At 44.0% G+C, this 9,030-nt stretch overlaps 1 protein-coding gene across 1 annotated transcript in view; it reads left to right on the forward strand.

Annotated features, from left to right (window-relative positions):
• Positions 1-6,772: 6,772 nt before the first annotated feature.
• The window catches only part of hspbp1 (HSPA (heat shock 70kDa) binding protein, cytoplasmic cochaperone 1), a 29,078-nt gene continuing 26,820 nt past the window's right edge, over positions 6,773-9,030 (forward strand). The window contains exon 1 of the mRNA XM_084330756.1: positions 6,773-6,969. The gene's annotated coding sequence lies outside the window, so the exon portion shown is untranslated. The remainder of the gene's footprint in view (positions 6,970-9,030) is intronic.

The raw sequence follows: 9,030 nt of genomic DNA on the forward strand, positions 1-9,030 counted from the left end.
CCCAGGATGCGCGCCGTGTAGGTGAGAGCCGTGGAGTCTCTGCTCCGACAGAGACAGGCTTGAGTGATGGTCTCACGGGCAGGTGTAAATCCCACAGTAGCAGTGGGGTAGGCGGTTCTCTGTTCCAGCAGCTTGGTCAAAGCAATGAAGAAGAATAATCCTTGCCCGGAGAGTGGCACTGCCGGTGGGGTGTAAGTCCTCCGTGGTGCTGCTGCTCCGGTGTAGATATCCTCTCCGGTGCGGTAGTGCACGGCTGAACTTGACGTTACTGTACTATTAGCACGCGGCAATAAGTGCTCTATTATAGACACACAATTACCCACTTCACGTGGTCTTTGACTCGTAATGAAGGTTTACTAATATATAGAGAACGATACGACAAACAGACGTATTTAGGATAACACGATTCTATCTTGGGCGATACGAGCCCTGCTATACCTCACGTTACGTAGTGGGTAAGGCTTTACTTGGTAACTGAACCAGACTGAACTGAAGGCGAACTGAAGAGGAACTGTAAGGGGGGTTCTGTATTCTTGCGCCATATTTATATCCACGGTGGACAAATAGTGCCTATCTCATTTCTGTCGCCTCTAGGTCTCGTAGCCGTGGGCGAAAAGCGGGCATGTTTGGGCGAGTCCCGGCGGCAGCTTTCAAGTCAGCTCGAGTGTGCAAGGCTTTACTCGGTGCCTGGCGCCAGGGGGGTCGCTTCCAATAGAGGAATGAATACTATGGTCTGTCCTGCTAGACTAAAGGGATATTCAGTGCATATTGTACAAAGAATATACAAGGGATATCAAACGACATACAAATAGTATACATGGGATCTCAGGCAATAAATATATATATTCGGTTTAATCTGACCCTTTGTAACACTTGGTGTTGTCCTCGACGACCAGTTGAACTTCTCTGCTCACATCGCAGCGACGACCAGAACCTGCCGATTCCTCCTGAGCAACGTCAGAAGGATCCGCCCCTTCCTGACAAAAGAAGCCACCCAACTCCTCGTCCAATCAACAGTCATCTCCCGCCTCGACTACTGCAATGCACTGCTCGCTGGCCTCCCGGCCACTGCCACTAAGCCTCTTCAACTCATTCAGAACGCAGCGGCCCGCCTGATCTCAAACCTACCGAAGTCGGCCCATGTCACCCCACTTCTTAGGGACCTGCACTGGCTCCCCATTGCTGCACGAATCCGCTTCAAGGCCCTCGACCTAGCATACCGTGCGGCAAAGGGAACCGCTCCCGCCTACCTCCGGTCAATGGTCTCTAACTACACACCCTCAAGACCCCTACGCTCTGCATCTTCTGGCCGGCTCAGACCTACTCCTATCCAAGCTCCGGGAGGGTCATCAAAGAGAAGTCGCCTATTCTCAGTCCTTGCCCCACAATGGTGGAATGAACTACCCACCCCAGTTAGGACAGCCGAATCACGTCCAATCTTTCGCCGTCGACTAAAGACGCACTTCTTCAACCATTATCTGAATAAAAAAAAAAAAAAATCTAACCCTAACTAACCGTACTGTCATGCACTTGTCCTAATAAACTAACCTACACTGTAGCACTCAACACTTTGATGAACATTGTTGCTCAGCTGATAGAGTTGTGCCCTTCCTGATGGCTTGTCGTACAGAACTTGTAAGTCGCTTTGGATAAAAGCGTCAGCTAAATGACTAAATGTAAATGTAAATGGACCAACAGTAGGGGGGGGTGCGCAACAACCAGGAAGGGGGTTGGGAATTGGCATAACGACTAACAGTGGGATGGGAGAAAAAAAAGAGGAGGGGGGAAAAGATAATATAAATTTTTTTTTAGTGATTGACAGTGTCGAAGGCCTTTTGTAGGTCCAGCATGACCATGCCGCAGTATTTGCCCGCGTCCGTTCTTGATGGAGCCACGTTTATTTCCTGTTGCAATGTTTTGCTAATGCAATAGTCGACGGGAGATACATTTGTGTGTCCAAACTGTTCCCTGGCAAAACAATTCCTGGAAAACCGTCTATAAACTGTATGTATTGTGAACGCGGTAAGAGTAGCTATTTTACATATTTTCCGAAAAGAAACCCCATATATATACTGCATTAACCCTTTCACTGCCACACTACAGGAGGTTAACCCTTTCACTGCCACATGGCAGCAGGTTAAGAAAACAAATAAACAGAGCGTTGCCCATCCAATGATGTGTGTGTGTGTGTGTACTGTATGTGTGTGTTTATTATTATAATTCTTTTTTTATTTTAACCCTTTCACTGCCGCACTACAAATGGTTTTAATAGTTTTTTTTCCTTTTAATTCAGATGTTCATTCATATGCTACACGTCAGTCCAGGGACCTGCATATACCTTATTGTGGTACTTCACTTAGGCAGTTCTCAGTGAGGTATAGAGGGTCCAATCTTTGGAATGCAGCTGATCCTATGCTAAGGAAATCTCCATCTCTGCTTATTTTTAAAGCAAACTACAAAAAAATTCTCATCCAAAAGTAGTAGATAGATAACAGGTCATACATGTAGGTATGCATTTGGTTATGTGGGTGGGTAGGTTTGTAGGCAGGTGGGTGGGTTGTTATATATTATTATGTACACAGTATATGCATGTATGTACTGTGTGTATGTATGTTTGTATTAACACAAATCTTTTAATGTATTCTGGTATTTTATAATATGCATATTTTTGTATTTTTGTATGTTTGATTTTATAAAACAGGGGACGTTCTTGATAAGCCTCTAGGCTTCTAACTTCTCCTTCACAATCGTTATAACTTATTATGTATTGTTTTTACTTCTGTTTAACTGTGTTAATAAACAAACAAACAAACAAACAAGGGCGGCTAGGTGGTGTAGTGGGCAAGGCACTCGCCACCAATGTGGAGACGCTGGGTTCGCATGTTCGAATCCAGCTCTCCACATTGTTTTCAGTTTAGCTGGTCGTCCGCAGTAATACACATTGGCCCTATTACGGGGAGGGAAACTGAAGGGTGGGGATCGGGCGTTGTGGACAGCGACTCCTACAGGTCGGTTGGTGCGCCTGCGCAGTAGAATTAGGAAGTGTCGGGGGCAGCGTGAGCCTCCCACGCGTTACTCCTCGCCACTGAGAGATCGAGCTGCGCAGGTGAAAAGATGCGACTGCTGTTACCTCAAGTACCGGAGGGGACTTGTGTATGACTTAGTCCACATTGCAGCCGGCTTGTGGGAGGCAAGAAACAGCGTTCGTGACAGGGGAGGGTTGAATTGGATGATACGAAATTGGGATGGGAGAAAAATATAGAAAAATGGGAGAAAAAGTGGATAAAAAAAAAAACGAGTGGACAGCAATAACACTAAAGTGGGTGGACATTTTATTCTGCTAAAGTGAAGTTGCTGCTGCCCTCCTACTTGAGGTGTTACGGTACAGCATGGCTGCTGTGCTGCCCTCCTACTCGAGGTGTTAAGGTACAGTATGGCTGCTGCCCTCCTACTCAAGGTGTTACGGTACAGTATGGCTGCTGCCCTCCTACTCAAGGTGTTACGGTACAGCATGGCTGCTGCCCTCCTACTCGAGGTGTTACGGTACAGTATGGCTGCTGCCCTCCTACTCGAGGTGTTACGGTACAGCATGGCCCAATAGGGTCCAGCTGCAGACTCGGAGCCTCGGTCCAGATTGGTACTTCCGCCCTGCCACAGGACTATTAGTCCTGTGACAGGGCTATGCGCTGATTGGCGGAAAGTACGGAAGTATCTCGAAGTACGTCTGACGTATCTCGAATTACGTCTGACGTTTCTCTACGTTAGCGAACATTAAACGTTGTATTCATAAAATAATATAAAATCAGCAGCATGGGGAGGGCCGGGGGGAGGGGAGGTACAGGTAGTAGAAGACATAGAGGTACAGGTCACATAATTATAGTACAGTGGAGAAGTAAAAATAGAATAAAAAGGCAGTGTAAACAATATACAATATTATTAACTCTAATAATAACACGCCTCGCGGGCTCATTATAATACGAGAGCCGTGGGTCTGCATTGTATAGAGCGGATCCCCCGGCCGTATTCAAGCGCTGGAGCGCTTTGCGATGGATCAAACTGTATTAATATAGTAGTAATAATAGTAGTTGGCTAGTTGCGCGCGTCTGGCCACCTCGCGCAGTGCGCGCATACACACATACTGTCTGTAGCTATACAGTACGTGCAAAATTAATTGTCAAGAGCCAATCGCACAGGTTGCCTCATCTCATCTGGCTCTGCAAATAGATCTAGAGTCTGAATATCATATATATAGCCTGCTGATGATCTCTCTCGAGTCAAATCCATTCTGAGAACGGAATGCAGTGCCCGCGACGAGGGTCTTGATTGATTGATTGATTGATTGATTGATTGATTGAAAATTGTATTAACAGATCATGCTGGACCTACAAAAGGCCTTTGACACTGTCAATCACTCCATTCTTGATTGAACATTTTATTAACAGATTGCAGAATGGGTACAGTACAGTACAGCTCAATACACACAATTGTTAAGGGGATGCAGACCAGAGAAAGACTTTCGCCTTGGGGGGGGGGGTCGGGTAGGAGGGGTGGGGGACACTGTACAACTGTACAAGCAAAACTGTACATTGGAATATTGACAAAACCATACTTGGTCATTTACTGTACATTGGAGGGGGTTGGGTTACAACACAGGAGCAGAGTATAAACAACAGTACAGGAATGAGAAACAGTACTGTACTGTTGTTTATACTCTGCTCCTGTGTTGTAACCCAACCCCCTCCAATGTACAGTAAATGACCAAGTATGGTTGTCAATATTCCAATGTACAGTTTTGCTTGTACAGTTGTACAGTGTCCCCCCCCCCACCTACCCAACCTCCTCCAATGTACAGTTTCTACGTCAAATGTATATACTCTCTTTTCTGGACTCTTTTTGTATCACAAACAATACTGTATTTGCAAATCTGGTATGTCATAAATGTATAGATGTAGCAGTACTGTCTATCTGTATGTCGTGTATGTCATATGTTATGATGAATTGAAAATGGGGGACCCTGATGTAAACAAGACAAAAGTATTTCTCTGGTCTGCATCCCCTTAACAATTGTGTGTATTGAGCTGTACTGTACTGTACCCATTCTGCAATCTGTTAATAAAATGTTCAATCAAGAATGGAGTGATTGACAGTGTCAAAGGCCTTTTGTAGGTCCAGCATGATCTGTTAATACAATTTTCAATCAATCAATCAATCAATCAATCAATCAATCAATCAAGACCCTCGTCGCGGGCACTGCATTCCGTTCTCAGAATGGATTTGACTCGAGAGAGAGAGATCATCAGCAGGCTATATATGATATTCAGACTCTAGATCTATTTGCAGAGCCAGATGAGATGAGGCAACCTGTGCGATTGGCTCTTGACAATTAATTTTGCACGTACTGTATAGCTACAGACAGTATGTGTGTATGCGCGCACTGCGGGAGGTGGCCAGAAGCGCGCAACTAGCCAACTAATGAATGAATGAATGAATGAATGAAAACTTTATTTAACAGATTGCAGAATGGGTACAATACAGTACGGCTCAATACATACAATTGTTAAGGGGATGCAGACCTGAGAAAGACGTTTGTCTTGTTTACATCAGGGTCCCCCATTTTCAATTCATATAGACATTTATGACATACACAACATACATGACATTTATGGCATAGGGACATATAGGTATTTAGTACTGATACATTTGTGACATAACGGTATTCAAATATACAGTACTGTTACCCCTAGATCCTGACAGAGTATATACATATGATGGGGAGGGGACTGTACATTAGGAGGGGGTGGGTGGGTGGGAGGGAAATATACATACGGCAGGGAGGGAATATATACATGCGGTGGTGAGGAGACTGTCTATTAGGAGGTGGTGGGGGTTTTGGGCATTTACGGTGGCCAGTTTCGAATTGCAGCCTCCCGTAGGTGCTCTTTAAGAGCGGTTTTGAATGTGGGCAGGGATTCACATTCCTTTACAGCTTTGGGTAGGGCGTTCCACATTGTTGTGGCATAATTGCGAAACGTGTTTAGTCCCTTGTTTGAGCCGAATCTGGGTTTAACATGATTTGTTGAGCTTCCTCTGGTGTAGTGGTTGTGGTATTCACTGACCTTTGGGAAGTATTTTGACATGTACATGGGCACCCCGGTCGTATAGTGTATCTTGTAGACCAGGCCCATTGCAAGTTGCTGTACTCTGTCGTCTACTCTAAGCCATCCTAGGTTGGCAAAGTGGGCAGGGGTGAGGTGGGTTCTAATAACTACTATTATTACTACTATATTAATACAGTTTGATCCATCGCAAAGCGCTCCAGCGCTTGAATACGGCCGGGGGATCCGCTCTATACAATGCAGACCCACGGCTCTTGTATTATAATGAGCCCGCGAGGCGTGTTATTATTAGAGTTAATAATATTGTATATTGTTTACACTGCCTTTTTATTATATTTTTACTTCTCCACTGTACTATAATTATGTGACCTGTACCTCTATGTCTTCTACTACCTGTACCTCCCCTCCCCCCGGCCCTCCCCATGCTGCTGATTTTATATTATTTTATGAATACAACGTTTAATGTTCGCTAACGTAGAGAAACGTCAGACGTAATTCGAGATACGTCAGACGTACTTCGAGATACTTCCGTACTTTCCGCCAATCAGCGCATAGCCCTGTCACAGGACTAATAGTCCTGTGGCAGGGCGGAAGTACCAATCTGGACCGAGGCTCCGAGGCTGCAGCTCGACCCTACTCAGCATGGCTGCCCTCATGTCTCCCACGCCACCAGCTCACTAGAAGGTTCCAGTGTGTTCACGTTTCTTCATATTAACGTTATAAGAGGGAGAGGCCGGCTCGCCAAGGACATAATCATACTATTCTATTATTATTATTATTATTATTAACACTCTGCGAAGTGAATATAATAAATACAACAACAAACACGTAACGTCAGCTATACAACAACAAGGTAAGCTAAGCAGCAACTAGCTGCACGTTGTTGTGTATTCTGTTGCTCTTTGAGATCAATATACGGCCATAATGATTTGTACTATTGTTTTGTAACTGTTAGACGTTAGATTAAAATGTATTGTCATATACTCTCTTTTTTAGACTATTTTTTTGTATCACAAACAGTACTGTATTTGTAGATCTGGTATGTCATAAATGTAACATATTATGTAGCAGTACTGTCTGATGAATTGAAAATGGGGGACCCTGATGTAAACAAGACGAAAGTCTTTCTCTGGTCTGCATCCCCTTAACAATTGTGTGTATTGAGCCGTACTGTACTGTACCCATTCTGCAATCTGTTAATAAAGTGTTCAATCAATCAATCAATCAGTCAGTCATCATACAACACAAATACAGTACAAAGAAAATAACTTGGTAACCAGAGTGCAAATGTAACGGAATGACAACATGTAAATGTTACACTAAGGTGCATTAACAATAGTGTACAAGTGATTACATGTGATGTAAACATCGAACAAAAAGTTTGTGTTTGGTAGATGATTATTTATCTGTTGTATCAATGCTTCTTGGCAATACATTACATTGTATACCGTTGGAAAATGTTCATGGGCGCAACCCACATACTCAGCTGTGCTGCTCATCATCCCACCAAATAACAAACTCAGCAAGACCGACGGCTTCTCAGTTACAGTGGGTGACAATATTGTCACAAGGAAAGATGAAATTACCTACCTGGGTTCCATCCTAGAGGCTAATCTTTCCTGTGACAAAATGGCATCCAATGTAATAAAAAAAGTCAACCAACGAACTAGATTCTTGTACCGGATCTCCTCTCTGGTAAACAAGAATACCCTGAAGACTCTGGCAGGAGCACTCATTCAAGGGTACTACGACTATGCTTGCACATCATGGTACCAAAGCACCCCAAAGGCACTAAAAACCAAATTACAAACATCTCAAAACAAACTAGTCAGACTACTGCTTGACCTGACTCCTAGAACCCACCTCACCCCTGCACACTTTGCCAACCTAGGATGGCTTAGAGTAGACGACAGAGTACAGCAACTTGCAATGGGCCTGGTCTACAAGATACACTACACGACCAAGGTACCCATGTACATGTCAAAATACTTCCCAAAGGTCAGTGAATACCACGATCACAACACCAGAGCTCGGAGCTCCACAAATCATGTAAAACCCAGATTCGGCTCAAACAAGGACTAAACACGTTTCGCAATTATGCCACATCAATGTGGAACGCCCTACCCAAAGCTGTAAAGGAATGTGAATCACTACCCACTTTCAAAATCACTCTCAAAGAACACCTACGGGAGACTGCAATTCGAAACTGGCCCCTACAAATGTCCTAACCCAGTTGTACAATAAAGACCAAGCATGGCTTTGTCAGTATTCCAATGTACAGTGCCCCCCCCCCCCCCCTACCCAACCCCCCCCCCCCCCCCCCCCCCACCTCCAATGTACAGCCCCACCCCACCTGCCCAACCTCCTCCAATGCACAGTTTCTATGTCAAATGTATATACACTCTTTTTCTGGATTTTTTTTAGTATCACAAACAGTACTGTATTTGAAAATCTGGTATGTCATAAATGTATAGATGTAGCAGAACTGTCTATCTGTATGTCGTGTGTGTCATATGATGAATTGAAAATGGAGGACCCTGATGGAAACAAGACGAAAGTCTTTCTCAGGTCTGCATCCTCTTAACAATTGTATGTATTGAGCTGTACTGTACTGTGTCTGTACCCATTCTGCAATCTGTTAATAAACTTTTCAATCAATCAATCAATCAACCAATGCAGGTTCCTTTACAAATGGGGCACCTTTTAAAAGGGAAATAAACAGGCATTCCAACGGTATACAATGTATTGCCAAGAAGCATGGTTACAACAGAGAAATGATCTACCAAACTTTTTGTTCGATGTTTATATAACAAGCTACTGAGTAATATATGCTAAACTGATGTACTGTATGTACAGTATTATGCTATACATGTATAAATACACTATGGTAGTAGTCAGTGGTATATAGGGTACC

The sequence above is a fragment of the Notolepis coatsorum genome, assembly GCF_963971535.1.
Source record: "Notolepis coatsorum genome assembly, chromosome: 15".
Lineage (NCBI taxonomy): Eukaryota > Metazoa > Chordata > Actinopteri > Aulopiformes > Paralepididae > Notolepis > Notolepis coatsorum.